General features: G+C 45.1%; 1 protein-coding gene across 1 annotated transcript in view; it reads right to left on the bottom strand.

Annotated features, from left to right (window-relative positions):
* KCTD6 (potassium channel tetramerization domain containing 6) overlaps positions 1 to 19,418 on the bottom strand; it is a 37,496-nt gene extending 18,078 nt beyond the window's left edge. Inside the window, exon 1 of the mRNA XM_088831767.1 lies at positions 19,400 to 19,418. The gene's annotated coding sequence lies outside the window, so the exon portion shown is untranslated. The remainder of the gene's footprint in view (positions 1 to 19,399) is intronic.
* Positions 19,419 to 19,690: the final 272 nt, after the last annotated feature.

Below are 19,690 nucleotides of genomic sequence, written 5' to 3'. Positions count from 1 at the left end.
CTTCAAGAACACAAAGCTGGCTGTGTCACCCTGTTTCCTTTCAACTCCACTGTCCCTGGCTCCCACTGCCTTGGGGATCTGGTCCCCATCCCCGCCCTCCCGTGTGATCCGGCCCCTGCCCACTGGTCCAGCCTCTCCCCTCAGCACCTCTTCTCGCTCTTCACCTTCCTGGCCCCTCTGGTATCGGGAATCCACAGCAAACATTTTCACTTCAGGGCTGCTGTCATGCTGTTCCCTTACCTAAAACACTCTTCCCCCAGCCCCCGGGCCAAGCCCATCTCCTCCTCCTTCAGTACGTTGTCATCTCCCCGAAGAGGCCTCCCCTGACCTCCCAGCCCAGCTGACATCCCCAAGCAGTAACTTCCACAGTGTCAGTCCGCTCCTGGCCGCCTCACTGCTTCTCAGCTGAACCGTGAGCTCCCTGAGAGCAGGAGCCGTTTTATCCATTTGGTTCACAACAGCACCCGAGGTCCTTGCCCCATGCCTGGTGCTGAGCACCTCCTCGACATCCATGGAACAGTTCAGTGCATTCCCTCCACCCCTCCCTTCCCCCCAACCCAAACCCCATGCCTCTGCCCCTGGACAATGTTTAGTTTCTTAAGTGAAGCACGGTCACCACCACATCTTGGCACGTGCCGTTCCTGCCACAGGGGTGCCCCTCCCTCCGGCTGCTCTATTTACTCAGCTAACTCCTGTATATTCATCAGGAACTAGGGCTGCCAGGTTCATCAAAGGAAAACACAGGATGCTCAGTTAAATCTGAATTTCAGATAAACAACGAATAATTGTTTAAGTATGTCACAAATATTGCACTGAATAACAAGCCGTTCTGTATTTTATCTGGGAACTCTAGCAGGAATGAGCACCGGCTCCCCCTTCCTTTGGGAGACCTCCCTGGCCTCCCCCTCCCCCTCTCCTCCCCATTCCTGGGCTCCGAGACCATCCCCTCTGCTTGCCCCCACTGAGCATAAACACTCAGTCTGTTTATGACTGTCGGTTACCCAGTGGAATGTGACCTTGCTGACAGAGCAGGCCGTGTCTCCGCCTTCATTCAGGGAGTCTGGCTTCACCTGGGACAGCCCCAGCCGCAAGCCTGGGCGGTGAGGTTCACTGAGCAGAGAAATGAAAAAGCACCAAAGAGAAAAGCCCAAACAAGATGGGAAATGGAGCCAGCAAATGAAACGCGGCCCCCAAAGCGGCAGGAATCTCTTGATGATTACCACGGCAGGCAGCAGCCCCGCCACCTTACCTCAACTGTGTCACCAGAGCCCCGCAGGTCCCCCCAGCCTCCTGGGGCCTTAGGATGGGTGGGCCAGCATATGCAAAAAGAAAGTCTGTGCGCCTTCAGGAGGTCCCCCCAAGCAGACTGCAGAGCGTTCAAATGGGAGGTCCTATGGGAAGCAGAGAGGGAGTGTACGTCTCAAAGATCTGAGAGAGGCTGAGAAAATCCCCTGGGTTTTAAAGTGCCCCCCAAAAGTTAGGGGATGCTGACCAACTCCTTGGAGAGTCCAAGCAGGTCATCTGGGGGCTAAACCTACATTCGGCCACTTGGGGTGACTCAATTAACGCCCCCCATAACCCCTCCCAGGATAGGGACAGTCTTTCGGGACCCCAGGAGGTAAGGGACCCTAAAGCTGCGATGTGAATTATCTGGACCCAAGACTTGGCTGAGGGCTTCCCTGGTGGTTCAGATGGTAAAGAACCTGCCTGCAATGCGGGAGCCCTGGGTTCGATTCCTGGGTTAGGAAGATCCCCTGAAGAAGGGAATGGCAACCCACTCCAGTATTCCTGCCTGGAGAATTCCGTGGATGGGAGGAGCCTGGTGGGCTACAGTCCATGGGGCCGCAAGGAGTCAGACACGACTGAGTGACCAACACGTTTACACTTCACTTTTCAAGGCTTGGCTGAACTCCTCCCAACTACCCTCCGGAGGTTTGCTGGACAGCCGAGGGGATGGCTGTGGAGAAGCCCAGTCCACCCTGCCTTTCTCAGCGCTCGGTCTTGTCTCTTCCCCGTGTGCGTCCCTCCCTTTCTCCCCCCAGTCACCTTTGATCCTTGGGCCACTGGTTTCACGGTCTCAGCTTCTCCTGGGGCTGGTAAAGGCTTCTTTAGCCTTTTGCCCACTGGCTGCCCTGACTGGCAAATCCATTTCTAAACAGTCTCCCGGCTCCACCCTGGGCCCCGGCTCCGGTCCCTCGGCACACTTGCCCCAGCCTCTGGGCCACCCTCTTGCAGCCGGCAAGCTTTCCAACGCCTCCCCCACTTCCAGCCATGGAGACGCTTTGGTAAATTTGACAAGAGCATTTTTCCTTTTTATAAGGTTTCTAATTACCTATTACGTCTAATCTTCTCTTTAATCAGCTTCCAAAACTCAGCTTGGAGCTACAGAACCAGGGGAAGGAATCTGGTTCTCACCAGTGTTGAGAGAGAGGCCCTGTGGTCATCCCTTGGATGTCACCAGCCTCTTCACCATTCTGACTCTGTAATTAAAGGGATCAGGAGGTCGGCTTCTGTCTTTAGTCCCCCCAGTGTTTTAGTGGGCCACATGTGAGAAGTTCACGGGCCTTGAGAGTCCTTCTGTGCCAAAAGGGAAGAAAGCTGCCTGACCATGGCAGGGCCAGCTGGCATGCAGGAGGCAAGACAACTCCTGATTCTGAGTTCTCACCCTCCCTGACAGCTCAGGGCTCTAAATGCTTGTCAGTAACACATTTCAGGCCTCGGCTGTCCTGCCTGTTCCTAATCCAAACCGTCTCCTTGGCATGGGTTTCCTAGTTTAGCAAGAGCCTTATTCACTTAGCAGAGCACACAGCTCTTGTCCCCTCTGTCCAGCCCCTCTCAGGCTGAGTCTCTTCTTAACACATCCAAGGCCTCTCTTTCCACAGACCCTCCTGCCTGGATGCTCTCCCCCTACCCCTATGCACTACGGGAACACCCGTGTACCCCGCCCCCAACACCCAAATGTATCGCTTTTATCAAGGAGTCCTGTGGGACTCTGCCTGAAATATAGCTGTATTACCTTTAGAAAGCCCCTATGTTTTACACAAGGAGCAAATAACAATATTTGTAAAGCTGCCACGGAAAAGGATCTGTTCATGTCCCAGGGGCTTCTGAAATATAAGGTCTATTTAAAAGGCAGGAACATTATTTTAAACCTACTGAAATGTCCTTAGGTTTCATGATGATGATGGGGGTTCAAAACCTCACTGGCTAATAGTGGATCCACTGTTATCCTGGCAAAAAAAAAAATGAGAGCATCGTGTAGAGAAGTAACTATAGTAACCGTGCAAAGAGCCATGTTTCAGGATTCAGAATTCTACACGTGTCACTTATTTCCTGTGCCTGACGTCAGGTTCTGAGACAGAGCCGAGCACGCGGGGCGGGACTCCAGCTGACTCACTTGGCCCTGCCACCAGCAGTATGGGTCTGGACCCTCAGCCACAGTTTCATCCACCATAAAGTTGAATAAAGTAACTCTGTGGCAGGGCTGTTATGACAGTGAAGTGAGGCAATTAAAGTATGAAAAACTCTGCTAATGCAGAGCCTGGCATGAAGTCGGCACACAATAAATTGGTAGCTCTTATTATAATAACTAATTGCTCTACTGCTGATCTGGAAAGATAAATATAGAATCGAAACTCTGGCAGGCAGCAGAAGAACCGGGCTGAGAGGGGGTTACGTTTTGAGACTTGGTGATTCGATTGTTCCACCAAGGTCTCTTAAGACGTCTATTTATTTTGGTTGCAAGCTGAATATTGTCCATGTTGATAGCAGCAGTGAATGATTAAGAGACAATGGCTTCTGCTGACAATCTTACAGCATCTTTGTAACAAGCTATTATCTTTTTATAACCCTTTCTGTATTAAGACAGACCAAACCTGATCCTGTAATGTCATGAGACTAAACTGGCAGGGTAATGTGATTATACAAAATAATACATAGGAAAGTCATAAATTTTTTATCATTTGGTGAGGAATTGTGTCCCCCTCCCCCACCTCGGCTGATTTTGTTTGTTTTTAGTTAAATTTTGTCACTGAGATATAACGTTCATATATCAAATGTGCATAATACATTAATGAATGGCTTGATGAATTTTTCACAAAGTGAACACTCCCTGTGACCAACACTCAGATGAAGAAACAGCCTGCCACCAGGACGCCAGAGAGTCCCTCACACACCCTGCTGGCTGACCAGTTTCCTTACTTCTCCTCCTCCTTCCTCTTCTTGGAGATACAATTTACAAACCATTCAATGTATCCATTTAAAATATACAGTTTGATGAATTCTTCTAAATTCATACAGTGTGCAGGGGCTTCCCAGGTGGCGCTAGTTTAGGTAAAGAATCCGCCTGCCAAAGCAGGAGACACAGGAGACATGGATTCGATCCCTGCATCGGGCAGATCTTCTGGAAGAGGAAACGACAACCCACTCCGGTATTGCCTGGAGAATCCCACGGCTACAGCCCACGGGGTCACAGAAGTTAGACACGACTGAGCGTATATAGAGTACAGCATAACCACCATCCCATGTTAGAATATTCCCATCACCCCCAGAAAGTCCTCTAGTGCCTGTTCAAGGTCAACCTCACTTCCATCTCTAGCCCCAGGCAACCACTGATGCTCTATCTCTTGCCTCTAATAAAATGTTCATAGAGAAGCATACAGAAGCTGACATTCAATGGTATGTTTGTGTCTGACTGGCTTTTTATCATAAAAGATATAAATATGAATATAGCAAGATTACAGTTTCCCAACTGTGGCACATGAAAGAAGTTCAGGTGTCACCTAGACAATTAGTTGATACCTGAATTATGCTTTTTCCTAAGATATCAGAAAATAACTAGGACATAAAGCCCTCAGTATCACAGATACTGTTGCTTTGAGCTAGAATAGGTTTTAAAATGAATCAGTTTAAACAAACATGTTGGTAATAACATAGATAGTGCATGCATAAATTCTAAGGGTGTGTGCAGCAAATGTTGAAGCCAGTCAAATAGTGACCTAGATTGAGAGAAATCATTTCTCTGAGCTCTGAAATTATCTGCAGATCAATCAATATGCAGGCTTTTAAAAATAATGTTTAGAATTTTAGGGCTATTCAGGTGTTTTATTGACCATTTCTACACTTTTTTTACTGAGTGCCTTCTACATGCCAGATGCTGGATGAATGCTCACTTAGAGATTCTAGTCACACCGCTTTTGTATCTGCATCATAAATAATTTTTACAGGACTTTGGTGGTAAATGGGCTTTCCTGGTGGCTCATGCAGTATAGAATCTGTCTGCAATTCAGGAGACGTGGGTTCGATTCCTGGGTTTGGAAAATCCCCTGGAGAAGGAAATGGGCAACCCACTCCAGCATTCATGCCTGGAGAATTCCATGGACAGAGGAGCCTGGGAGGCTACAGTCCACAGGGTCATAAATAATCAGACACAGCTGAGCGACTAACACTTTCACTTTGATGGTAAATGCAGTGACAACAGGAGTGTATGGTTATGCACTCTCACAAAGCAGCTGCCCAGCCAGTTCTGGGCTGACAAGAGAAAGAACCAGAATTCAGGGAAGGGAGAGAAAGTATGTCTGAGTGATGAGGGAGTTGGCTCGAGGGAGGGGAAATTTGGACAAGTAGTTTAAAAGAAAGGAGGATGGTTATAGTAAAAACAGAAGTAAAGCAGAAAACAAACATATTCCAGGGTCAAAAGAGTTGACTCTACTGGCAAATGCAGAGTTGAGAAAGGTGAAGAGCTGGCAACAGGACTAGAAAGGCTGATCCAAATGTTGACTGCTCTCAAACAACCATGTGCTGGACGCCATGCAAACCAACCAGAGAAGCAGTCATAATGGCAATCCTTTGTGGGAGATACAGAGGGCGGCAGGATGGATGGATGGACAGGTGGATAATGGATGGCTGGATGGATGACAAAAGACAGAAAAGGATGGTTGCTCAGATGGACGGTCATCTGCCACATGTAATATATTCCACATCCATACCTGTGTTGTTAAGTCCTAAAATTAAAGCTCTGTATTATGTGCTGCCTTGACATCTGATAAAATTGAGAGGACCTTAATTGGTCTAACCACAAGTCTTATCCATTTTTCTGCACCCATAAGGTCCCCTAGCCGTATAACCCTTCTTGTCGAGGGCATCAGGCACAGTTCTGGTTAACCCTGAGAAATGGGCTTCAGTTCCCGCCAGCCCATGGAATTATTCCAAAAAGCCAATCGGATCCTCCTGCAGCAAGTAAGTGGCACCTCACCTCTTGTGATGACGCGTTCTCGGTTCCCAAGTGTACTCTTACGTGGTCCTGCGTGGGTGTGTGGCGTCCTCCTCCACAAGGCTGAGACCACCAGTGACCAACAACTGCTGTCAGTCTCATCTGCCCAGCGGCAAGTGTCGTGTCATCCCCACAACCACAGGGTAGGAATCCCTCCTCACTAACGGGGAGAAGAGGAGGTGATCAAAACAATCCTCCCCCATTTTCCTTTGCTAATGGAACCTGTGTTTCATTCAAGGAGCCATCCTCCGTAACGTGACTTATCCCTAGCTCAGAGATAAAACCTAACTGGTTTAATTCCACCTTAGGGGTCTCATTAGACTCTAGCATGTAACTCAGTTCTGCCTGCTGCAATGTAAGGTATATCTGATGGGATGACTGTGGGAAAGGTTTCCTGGTTTCTAAAAAGTGAGTGAGTGAGTGAAAGTCATGTCCACTGTTTGCAACCCCATGGACCATACAGTCCACGGAATTCTCCAGGCCAGAATACGAAAGTGGGGAGCCTTTCTCTTCTCCAGGGGATCTTCCCAACCCAGGGATCAAACGCAGGTCTCCCGCATTGCAGACGGATTCTTTACCAGCTGAACCACAAGGGAAGCCCAAGAATACTGGAGTGGGTAGCCTATCCCTTCTCCAGCAGATCTTCCCAACCCAGGAATCCAACCGGGGTCTCCTGCATTGCAGGCGGATTCTTTACCAAATGAGATATGAGGAAAGCCCTCCTAAGAAGAAGAAACTGGAATAAAAGTCCCCCCTGCTCTACCTCTGGATATTGCTGTATCCAGGCAGGATGCCTTTACCTGCTGCTCCAGTTAACCTGTGACCACCAGTAGACACAGCCTACTCTAGAGAAGGGTGAGAGACAGCAGGGAAACCTGGGTCCTTACCAACACCTATGAGCCACTGATTCAACAGTCACACCTTTGGATGCCATATTTTCTTACTATTTATGCCAGTCTGGGTCGGCATTTTTTCTTCCTTGCAGCTGAAAACATCCTTTTGGAACATCATCTTTAAGCTGTATGGTTAACGCGAATTCCTTAATCTGTTCATTCTTATTCTTTTTTCTCACTCATGGCATTTGTAAAGAGTTTTCAGAAGGACCTTAAGTTTAATGTCTAAATCGATAGATTTAATTAATAAAGATAAGAACTAGGAATTGAGTAACTATTATGTACACTCATAATATCCTTGACGTAGGTTTTTATTATTGCTCCTGTTTTATAGAAATTTTGTGGAGACTCAGACAGGTGTACGATGAGCCCAGATCACACAAACAGCAAGTGTCCAAGCCAGGATAGAAAGGCCAGTTCTTACTGTCTTGCTAAAACCCTGCAGGGCATCCCATTCTGAGTGAGTCTGGCTAAGACTAGGAAACTCGAATGAAGGAAGAATTGAAGGCACCTCAACAGGCAAAAAAAAAAAAAAATTAACAGATCTAGAAGGGTATTTCTTACTTTTTTAGGGAAGACAATGCCACCAGCAACTTCTCACTTTTTTTGGCCACTTCCGAACCAGTCACAAAAGTACTTCAAGTGCAAAATTGCTTGTGAGATGCACAATCAATCGGGTAACAAGCATTTATGGAGCTCATAACACGGGCCTGGCAGCTGGAGTAACTTCTGGGTGCTGTTTTACAGTCCACTGAGAGAAGGGCCAAACTATACTACAAATTTCATAGAAATAGAACTTTTTAAACTGCACTCTAGGCTTACAGGTCTGGCATTACTGCTGAGCATTTAGGATGCAGCTGAGCAATGCCCACAAGTAAGGGTTTGGACTTTAGAGTCAGGATGACTGGGATTCAAATCCCAACTCTCTCACTGCTGGCTGTGTGACCTTTAGCAAGTTTCTCATCTTCCTGAACCTCGGTGTGCAGATCTGTAAAAAATGGAGACAACCACAGCTCTTAGCTCAAAAGGCAGGTGTGCTGATTAAATTGGATAATGCCAGGGTTCAGAATGTATTCAATGGATGTTAAAAGGAGATTACTTTTTAACATTTAATTATCCCTTTTGGAAAAGTAGATGCCTATAATCTCCCATGTAGAAACACAGAGCTGGAGTAAAGGGTGACCTGACTACCAGCCTAGATTACGCCAGAGACTGTTAATCCACACCGTCAGTTCTTCCTATGTTTTCCTTTCTCCCTTCCTCTTACTTGAAAACGGAACTGATTCTGGGAATGCTGCCTGGAGTCTGCAAGCCTGTGAAAGGTGGTGCAACCAGCCCGAGGGACAACCTCAGAAATATTCCCGGGGCCCCACCATGTCAGGAAAGCAGCAGAGGACCCTGGAGCCAAAGGGGCCACAAAGGTGAGAAATGGAGTATTTCTTGTCATATCCATAAACAAGGATGTCACAGTCATCTGTGATTTAGGCCCTCCAAATGTGAATTTCTGAGCCCTAGGAGCAACCAGGAAGGAGAAGGATACCTGCGATCCAGCAGCCACCAGGCTGCAGCCACTCCCAATGGTGAACACTGAGGAAAACCGCAGGATACTGGCCCCAGATAGCTTAGGTGCAGTTGAAAGGGATGATTTCAGTGAGCCCAGACACCTGCATCTTCCCATAAACAGAAAAGCACTAAATTCCTTCATTTGAGATCCCTGGTTTTCTTTAATTCACAAAAATAATTTTGATATTCAGACTACCTGCCCTTTGTTGCAAACTTCTATATAATCTGACTCCTCCAGCCCTCCCAGCCAGTTCCCTCTGGGTTACTTGACATGCTGTCTCCCAGGCTTGAAGTCCTAAAAACACCTACTGAATAAAACATAACTCTCAACTTATAGATCGTGACTACTCATATTTTTAAGTCAACACAGGCGAGGCCAACAGGTCCTGTGACCAACCATGTGACTAATGACCCAGAGCCAAAGTTCTCCATCTCCCCAGCCTTGGTCTTGGTTAAACCCCCAGGACCGAGAGACGCTCAGTATGTATGTACTGCCAAGGAGAGGGCGGATATGCCTAGGACAGACTGCCGTCAGAGGCTTTACACCAGCTTAGCAGGACAGGGACCTGCGCTCAGAGTGGAGTTCTAGGAAGGCAAGCTTTATTTCTTGCCCACCTGAGGTGCAGGCTGAGATTCATACCAGCTACGGTAAGAAGAATTCAAGAGTTGCTTGTTCTCAACAGACTGAGGTGGATACAAGGTCTACAGACTCCAGCAAGGAAGCGAAATGAAGCAAACCGTGGCCACCACTACAGGCCTAGCGCCTGGAGGACAGCACCACTTTGGTCTGGGATTTTAGGCACAAACACAGAAGCAAATGAGTGAAGGAGGAACAAAGAAACACACCTGGCAGAAAACAGCCAGTATTCACAGCCTTTCACACCCAACTCTTAATAAATCCAGAGACTTGGGCTTGCAGCTAGGGTTTAGCAATTAAAACCGTGTTACAGCACCTTTCTGGTTTGAAGTGGAGAAAGCATAAGGCCTGTGAATTTGAGGCTTTGACACCACAGCCTTCTGTGCAAACATCTGACTCACTCTGCCCCTCCAGGGAGGTAAGAAGCCAGCTCAGGTTTCACTGTTAGCCCCCAAACCCCACTGTGAATGTCAGTTCTTTCCCAGAAGCAAACTGAACTACCAAATCTGTTTAAATCAGTGCTGACAACCTAAACCCAAGTTTATGAAGCTGCAGGCCACAGAGGAGGCCCTCTGTTCCAGGACTGCACCATGAGGGGTGAGGAGCCCTGATTCAAATGAACCAGAGCTAGATTCTGCTGTTTTCATCGCTTTAACATTTACATTCTGAGAGCCTAGGGAAATGGATCTTTGAGACACGGAACATTAACCTTTGCTATAGCAAAGTCATGCCTGTCTTCAAACGCCTCAAAAAAAAAAAAAATGGTACTCCTTATCTCCATTCTACCCTCCAGCCTTCTGGAAAGGTCAGAGCATGGGAGGAGTCCTGACAGCAGTGAAATCTCAGGAAATCTTGGGCTTACAGGGATGGCAGCGACCATCTAAGTCCACTGACATTTTATGCATGAGTAAACTCAGGTTGAGGAGAGCTTAGAGTACTTTAGCAAAGTCACATTGCTGGATGGCTGAGAAACAGTGACTGGAGTCAATGTTACCTTACTCTGTCTATTCATTTACCGTAATGAACGTCTTTTGGTTACTATTTGGGGGCCTCTGTGGTTGTGTGGGTCACAGAAGGGAACAAGGCCCCAATTTACCATGTGGAAGTCAGAGAGGCCCCATATCCCTCTCCCCACTTCCTGGAAGCAGGGGTGTAGCTTAAGACTCATCCAAGAGGACACTTCCATCCAGCCCTACCAACAGCAGCCAACCTGCCATGGCCATCATGTTGGTTCTGGCCTAGGAACAGAGTACTCTGACCGGAAGTACATGTCCTAGTGACCAGCTTGCTCAGTAACCAACTGCATGATGAACAGTTTGCCTAAAAGTCAAATACTCTTGTCAGTATTCATTCAGCTGTCATCTGCTGCTTCTTTTTTTTTTCTTGCCAACTTTTGGACATCTTTACAAATTTAAAAAATTAATTTCCTCTAAGGGTTTTTTTCCCCTGCTAAATTTTGTACTTCTGATTAACTATTTATGAATGTGTTGCTTTTTATGAACAATGAAATTGTTCGTGATTGTTATGGGAAGCTTTTGATAATATATGAACCTTTGAACAGACTGTTAGGGACTTTTTTGCAAGTGTGAATAACAACACTTTTTTCTAAGCTGTATGTTTACAGTAAGATACTTTTACTGAACTTGACAGAAGATATTAAATTCAGAATGATTCTAAGCGTTAAACACAAAATGGAGTGACCTTGGTCAGCAATTGATCTGACTTTAGCAATGGGATGAAACCAGCATACCTCCTAACAATTAATGGTGACTAAAGTCTATATCCAGAGTACATCATGAGGAACACTGGGCTGGAAGAAGCACAAGCTGGAATCAAGATTGCTGGGAGAAATATCAATAACCTCAGATATGCAGATGACACCACCCTTATGGCAGAAAGTGAAGAGGAACTATAAAGCCTCTTGAAGAAAGTGAAAGAGGAGAGTGAAAAGGTTGGCTTGAAGCTCAACATTCAGAAAACAAAGATCATGGCATCTGGTCCCATCACTTCATGGGAAATAGATGGGGAAATACTGGAAACAGTGTCAGACTTTATTTTTTTGGGCTCCAAAATCACTGAGGATGCTGACTGCAGCCATGAAATTAAAAAGACACTTACTCCTTGGAAGGAAATTATGACCAACCTAGATAGCATATTAAAAAGCAGAGACATTACTTTCCAACAAAGGTCCGTCTAGTCAAGGCTATGGTTTTTCCTGTGGTCATGTACGGATGTGAGAGTTGGACTGTGAAGAAAGCTGATCACGGAAGAATTGATGCTTTTGAATTGTGGTGTTGGAGAAGACTCTTGAGAGTCCCTTGGACTGCAAGGAGATCCAACCAGTCCATTCTAAAGGAGATCAGTCCTGGGTGTTCATTGGAAGGACTGATGCTAAAGCTGAAACTCCAATACTTTGGCTACCTCATGCGAAGAGTTGACTCACTGGAAAAGACTGATGCTGGGAGGGATTGGGGGCAGGAGGAGAAGGGGACGACAGAGAATGAGATGGCTGGATGGTATCACCGACTCTGTGGACATGAGTTTGAGTGTACTCCGGGAGTTGGTGATGGACAGGGAGGCCTGGCGTGCTGTGATTCATGGGGTCGCAAAGAGCCGAACACGACTGAGCGACTGAACTGAACTGAATTGAATGACTGACTGCAATGAACGAGCCTATGCTAGACCTGATGCATAATACTGGGTTCACGTTCCATTCAGATCCATATACAAGTATTGAGTTTAACTACAATAATGACACAACTAACGTTTCTCAACTCATGTCAAAGGCTGGGCTGAACACTGTAGTTCTGTTCTCTCTTTTAGTTCTGCTCCCTGAGGACAAGGCCTCATCTTTGTTCGCCACTGTGTCTGCAGCCAGCCCATGGTAGATGCCCTCTTACTACCTGCAGGACAACCAAATGGCCCTGTTAGTAGGCACTGTTATAATCTATCACCTCAACTGTACAGGGGAGCAAATTCAGGTTCAGTTGTTACCACTTGTCCAAGGACATCAGGAAGGGCAGCATGACCTGCAGCCTGCATTCTTGACACGAGGAAGTGTGTGACCTGACATCTGTACCCTAACAACTAAAGCCTGGAGGGCAGGGGTCAGGGTGGACAGACACATTCATGCTGTTTAGTGCTGGGGATCTGGCAAGCAGGGTAAGTACAGAAGCCCCTGGGAGGAGGTGGCTCTGAAATGACTCTAAAAGGTGTCTAAATGACTATTCTCGGAGGTAGAACATTCCACAATGAGACCAAGCTTCCTAGGGAGCCTTGGGACAGAATACAAGCAGGGGTCAGAGGTCAGGGGTACACCCCAGTGACCTGTGCAACATGTTGCAGCTTTCCAACCAAAGGTTAGCTTGATGGTGAGGGAAGAATCATTCTGAAAACCCAGGATGATAAACATGGGGCCTTGTGAACTAACGGAGAGATTAGTCCTGAGCTCTCTTTTCTTCTCCATCTTATGTATATTAATTTTCTCTAGAAATTAAAAATATCTCAGAGTCTCACGTGGCTTTGGCCTCGTGCCGTTGTGCTAACACTAGTCAATAGCATTTTGTATGAAAAGAAAACTGTGGATGGGAATGTGAAATGGTACAGCACTCTGGAAAATCACTTGGCAGCTTCTATAAAGCTAGGCATACACTTATCCTACAATCCAGCGATTGCAATCTTGGGCATTGATCCCAATGAAATGAAAACTTATGTTCACATAAAAACCTGTGCAGGATTGTTCAGAGTCGCTTGCTCTGCAATAGTCAAAAACTGGAAACAACCAAAAAATGTCCTACAATAGGTGAATGATTAAACAAACTGTGGTACATCCTGACCATGGAATTATATTCAACAATAAAAATGAACAAGCTAGTGATACAGGCAATAACTTGGATGGATTTCAAGGGCTTTATGCTAAGTGGGAAAAAAACAATATTTCATGCAGCATGATTCCATTTATATAACATTCTCAAACTGACAAAACTCTTGGAACTTCCCTGGTGGTCCAGAGGCAAGACTCTGCACTCCTAGTGCAGGGGGCCCAGGTTCAGTCCCTAGTTAGGGAACTCGATCCCACATGCCACAAGTAAAAAGTTCCCACATGCCACAACGAAGATCCAGCACAGCCAAATAAATGAACATCTTTATAAATAAATAAAAATTTTAAGTTATGTACTCACTATTATACTACTGTTCATTTTTATACAAATTCAGAGATAATGTGATGAAATCTTGTCTCCCTAAGTTACATAACAACCAGACATAGAATAAGGCTAGTATTATTAATTCACAGACACCTTCCAACCCCAGTGTTTTATAAAGGAGGTCATGGGGTTGCAAAGAGTCAGACACGACTGAGCGACTGAACTGAACTGAACTGAACTGAACTGAATGAAGATCCCCTGGAGAAGGGAAAGGTTACTCACTCCAGTATTCTGGCCTGGAGAATTCCAAGGACTATATAGTCCATGGGGTCACAAAGAGTGGGACACGACTGAGCAACTTTCACTTCACTTCAACATATTAAACAAAATGGCTTTCCTTTGGCCAAAAAAGACTTTTTTAACTCTAGACAAGTAATCAACATCAAAATGTCCAGGATGCTATGAAGTGTTTCTTGTGCCTGGAAATGGAGAGTTTTATTCATCCTCTGAAAGTTCATGGTACAGCATGTGGGTGAAGCTTTCTGAGCAACCTTTCCCTTTGCTGCTGCAAAACCAAAATGTGGGCTCAGAGTCTGAGCTTTGCTTCCCACAAAAAATGTGGCTAAGGCCAGAGAACAGAAGTATTTATACTTTTAGAGGACCCCTTCTTCATGAGTCACGTGGCAGAAGCCCTGAGAAGGTCCTTTCTGAACTTGCTGCAGCTTGCTGCTGCCAGTCATGAGGAGAGGGTGCCCTCTACAGGTGAAACTCGGGAACAAAACAGTCTCCGTACCCCAGGAAAGGGTCTGTGGGAATTCACCTGCATGACCTTTTCTAGGCAGCACCCTTCTAAAGCTTCCAAACCTAATGTCTGCCAATGCAATACCAGACATAATCTAAGTGTGTGTGAACACACTCATAAAATTCGAATTACCTCTTCAAGGAGAAGCAGGAAACTAGTAGCAGTGCTTGTCTCCTGCAAGGAAAATGTCATAAGAGAGATGGGGATAGGGGAAATTCACTTTCCCTACCCCCAAATTTGGGATGAAAAAGTTTCAAACATACAGAAAAGTTGAAAGAATAGTATAATAGTATAATAACCATTCTGACCACTTAGATTCTACAACCGTTACCGTTTACCATATTTGTTTTATCTCTACTATTAATTTGCCAGAATTATTAAATTAGAGACTCACAGCAAAAATCTTTATGCCCTTTGAATTCTGTATAGAGTATACCATCAATAGAAATAAATATATTAGTAATAACAACCACCTCTGAGAGAAGTTGTGAGGGATCACTACATTAAATAAGACATACCTGCCACGGTGCCAAGAACAGAGCACCCACTCAATAAATAAATGCTAACTATAGTCATTCTTGGGCTTCCCTGGTTGCTCAGTGGTGAAGAATCTGCCTGCCAAGCAGGAGACGCGGGTTCAATCCCTGGATCAGGAAGATCCCCTGGAGAAGGAAATGGCAACCCACTCCAGTATTGTTGTCTGGGAAATCCCATGGACAGAGGAGCCTGGTAGGCTACTGTTCATGGGGTTGCAAAGAGTCAGACATGAGTTAGCAAGTAAACAGCAGCAACAGCACAATCATTCTTATATTTCCCTTCTTTTAGATTCCATAGTCAACTCATCGCCTTTGCTCAGCCCAAGGCGAGCAGCACAGACAGCACACGGCTGTTATGAAGCAGACAACGGGGCTCTAAAAATCTCAGCGACTCCAACCTGTCCAGGCACCAAGGGCCCCCAGAAGGGTCTGGCATCTTGGCCTTTTCCCAATGTAGCCTTTTTCCCACTTTTCCAAACTCTGAGCTCCTGAAAGGCTCCTGGCAGGTCCAGAGCAGAACGGTCATCCTACGTTGAAGGAAAGTGACAAAGCCTACAGACCACCCTGTTAGAGGCAGGCAGGAGAGCAGGGAGGAGGCAGAGGGTGGCCATGACACTAGATCCTTCTGGGCTGCTCTGAGAAAATCCCTCCATGACTACAGATATTCACCTCTTCCCATAGACCATCTTGTAGTGAGTTTTCACTGTTTTCTGATCTCAAAAAAAGTACAATAAATATAAAATGCACCTCGGTATATAGTAAAAAAACAAACATGCTATCTAGATTTCTAAATATGTCAAATAACATATGTAATTCATAATATGCAAATATACACTATACATATATTAATATATGTTAACATGTATAATAATATACATGAATATATATATATAAATGAAAGTGAAAATCACTCAGTTGTGTCTGACTCTTTACGACCCCATGAACTGTAACCCGCCAGCCTCCTCCATGCATGAAATTCTCCAGGGAAAATACAATTCAGTATGTGGTAAAAACGAAGTAGAGATTCAATGCTAGCTAGGCCTCTCTTTCTCTACACACTTATATGCAATATATGACACATTATGTTCCTTTATTTACATTATATGCTGATTGATTGATTTATAGACCTACTGAGCATCTCTGACTGCGTGGGTTTTTACCACATACTGAACTATATTCGGTCAGACGAACCCTTTTCCCCACTAGGGGAAACAAGCTGTAGATAAACCAGCTGAGCCACTACTTGCTCTGCTGGCCGTGACCAATCTCTCTCTGAGGTCTCAGGCCTACAGATATTCACAGGCCTGCCAGCTGCCCATGAACCCAGAGACTTCCTCCAGTCCTTGTAGAGAGAGAACTGGGGAACTCACCTGCCCCTCACTCCTGAATGGAAGGCACTGCTATCTCCACTGCAATAAACTGAATGTATTGCCCCCCCAACAAAATACATACATCGAAATCTAATCCCCAAGGTAACATATTTAGAGATGAAATCTTTGGGAGGTGATTAGGTCCCAAAGCAAAGCCCTCATAAATGGGATCAGTGCCCTTATTAAAAACAAAAAGATGACCCTGGAGAGCTGCCTCATGCCTTCTGCTATCTGAAGACACCAACAAAATGGACAGCTATGAATCCGGACGCAGGCTCTCACCAGACACCATATCTGCTGACACCTTGATCTAGGACTTGCCAGTCTTCAGAAATTTGAAAAATAAATTTCTGTTGTTTATAAGTTACAATGTCTACCGTATTTTGCTATAGTGGCCCAAGCAGACTCAAGACACTCATTTGACAGATGAGAGATGATGTACAGATGCCACAAGCAATGAGCTCAAGGCAAGTGGCAGCACTGGGATGCCTGCTCCTACCTGTGGACCTCTAATACAGATGTCAATGTAGAAACGAGTACATGTGAGTATCAGCAAAACTGCAGGGGAAAAGCCACTTTCAGACACTCTTTATTGGAATTTACATCTGGAAATCAACATGACAATCTTGAACACAATTTAAAATGCACAGTTCCAGTAGCTAAGGCCCCTTGCTCACAATGCAGGGAGCCTAGGTTCAACTCCTGGTCAGGGAACTGGATCCCATGTGCTACAACTAAGATCTGGTGCAGCCAAGTAAGTAAATAAATAAGTATATATATATATATAATTTTTTTTTAAGAGAAAAGTTAACATATATGCCAAAGTACATGGTGAAGATTCAAGGAAAGCTAGAGTAAACACACTCTGCCCTAGCTACCATACTCACTGCACCTACAGACCCTTTCAATGTAGAGAGCAGTGACCCAAGCATGGTATAAAGCAAATGGTTGCAGGTGAATCAGAAAAAAGACCAGAATTCAGAAGTCCATAAAACTGGTGGGGAGTTCGGGTTTTCTCCCTTCAGCATTGCCTGGCCTAAATTCAAAGGCACCTGCTCAAAACTCAGAAGTTTTCATTGGGTGCAGACAGAAAGAGTTCCAAGAGAAGCCCCCTCTTTCTGATCTGGGGGGTGGGGGCGTCGGGAGAATATTCCATTTCAATTCTGATTTTCTTTTTTCTGTTTCCTGCCCTAGACTGCATGCAATACCTTAGTGCTGTGGCAGCAGTGGGTGGTCAGATGCTTAAAACTCTAAGGGAGGGGAAATCTGTCTCTAAGCAGAGGAGCTGGGATTCCAAGAGCAGGGAGAGAATACCACTGCTGTCTCTCTCCTGTCCTCCTTGGTCCAGATGCAGAAACAGCAATAAGCAGTGCCCAACAGAGCAGACGAACCAAAGCCACGCTGTTATTGGCGGACTTGTACCCCCATCAAGTTCCTATACTGAAGTCATAACCCTCAGTATTACAGAATGTCACAGCAGTTGGAGATGACCTTTAAAGAGGTAATGAAGGTACAATGAAGTCATTAGGGGAGGGCCTAATCCAACATGGTTGGTATCATTATAGGAAGAGTGGACTGGGACACAGACATGGGCATACACAGGAAAGACCGTGTGAGGACAGAACAAGAAGGCAAGGAGACAGGCTGCAAAGGAAACCATCCTCGCAGGAAACTTCATCGTGGAATTTCAGCCTCCAGAACTGTGAAAACATCAACTTCTGTTGCTTAAGTCACCCAGCTTGTGGTATTTTGTTATGGAAGCCTGGGGAAACTAATATAGTTATCTTTCCAGCTGGGGGACTAGGAAGGGAGGGTCAAGGGCATCAGAAGGTATTGAGCACATTACAGAGATGAGGGAGATCGAGAGAGACATCCTAGACAGTTATATGTGAGCTTCTGGACTCACCCTGGAGCTTACGTGTACAGGTTTGACCCTACACAGCATACCAAAGCCTTGCCAACTGAGCTATGAGGTAACATACAACCAAAGGTCCCCAAGTGACCACTGGGTGGTACACATGTAGGACTGATCCAAATAGCACTGCAAATGCTTTAAAAACTCAGCTGGGGACTTTCCTGGTGGTGCAGTGATAAAGAATCCACCCGCCAACGCAGAGGACATGGGATCAATCCCTGGTCTGGGAAGATCCCATATGCCGTAGGGTAACTAAGCCCTTGAGCCACAACTACTGAGCCTGTACTCATGCTCTGCAACAAGACAAGCCAACGCAACGAGAAGCCCGCATGTAATAACAAAGACCCAATGCAGCCAAAAATAAGTAAATAATAATTTTTTTTTTAATTTGGAACTTTAAAAACTGAGCTCACTTTGGAACCACAGCCCACAGCAGGCAGGTGGAAATCCAAATCATCTGGATTACCTGCAAAAATGTAAAATATGAATCTTCTCTAGCCAGACTGACAAATAGGAAGAGAGACACAGGTTACTAATTTCAGGAATGAAAAGTGGGATATATCACTACAAACCCTACAGAATATAGAAGTGAATTTTGTGAACAAATCAACATGTATAAATTTGGCAACTTACATGAACTGGACTTAGTCCTTGAAAAATAACAGCATCTGACATTTACCCAAGAATAAACAGCCTGAATAATTCTATTAGAGAAACAGATTTTATAGTCAAAAGCTCCATGAGAAAGAAATCTCTGGACGGTTTCAAATATAAATTCTACCAAACATTTAAGGAAGAAATAAAACCAATTCTATACAACCTCCTTCAGAAAACAGAGGAGGAGGGAACACTTTCCAACTTCGTTTGAGGCAGCCCACCATTACACTGATACCAAAATCAGACAACACAAGAATCTTCCATAAACATACACATAAAATTCCACAAAAAACTAGCAAATCAAAACACAGCAATATATATGCGTGTGCATGTGTATCTTTACACAGAGCTCACCATGACCCAGTACGGTGTACACCAGCAATGCAACATTGCTTCAATATTTGAAAATCAATCAACATACTCCACAATGTTAACAATCTAAGGAAGAAAAATCAAATGATTATATATTAGTAAACTGATTCAGGGAAAATATTTGACAAAGATGCAATGGCCATTCATGATTAAAGGACTCAGCAACTAAGAAACAGAGGGAACTTCTTTAGCCTAGATAAGCATCCATACAAAAATTTTAAACAGACATCACATTTACTGGTCAAAGAGTGAATGCTTTTCCTCTACTATGGGGAAGAAGGTGAAGATGTCCATTCTCACCACTCCTATTCAACATGGGTACTAGAATGGCAGCAAAAAAGGGAAGAAAAAGAAACAAAAGGCAAAATATTAGAAAGACAGAAGAAAATTGTCTCTTTCACAAACATAATTGTCTAAGCAGACAATCCCATGGAACATACAAAACAAGCTTCTTCTGGAAACAACAAATGAGTTTAGCAAAGTTGCAGAACATCATGTCCATACCTGAAAATCAACCACATTTCTACAT

Source organism: Moschus berezovskii, chromosome 24, assembly GCF_049115385.1.
Source record: "Moschus berezovskii isolate FMDL1 chromosome 24, NW_MosBer_1.0, whole genome shotgun sequence".
In the NCBI taxonomy this organism is placed as follows: Eukaryota; Metazoa; Chordata; class Mammalia; order Artiodactyla; family Moschidae; genus Moschus; species Moschus berezovskii.
Note: the sequence above shows the minus strand (reverse complement) of the source record. Positions and strands in the feature narration are given on the sequence as shown.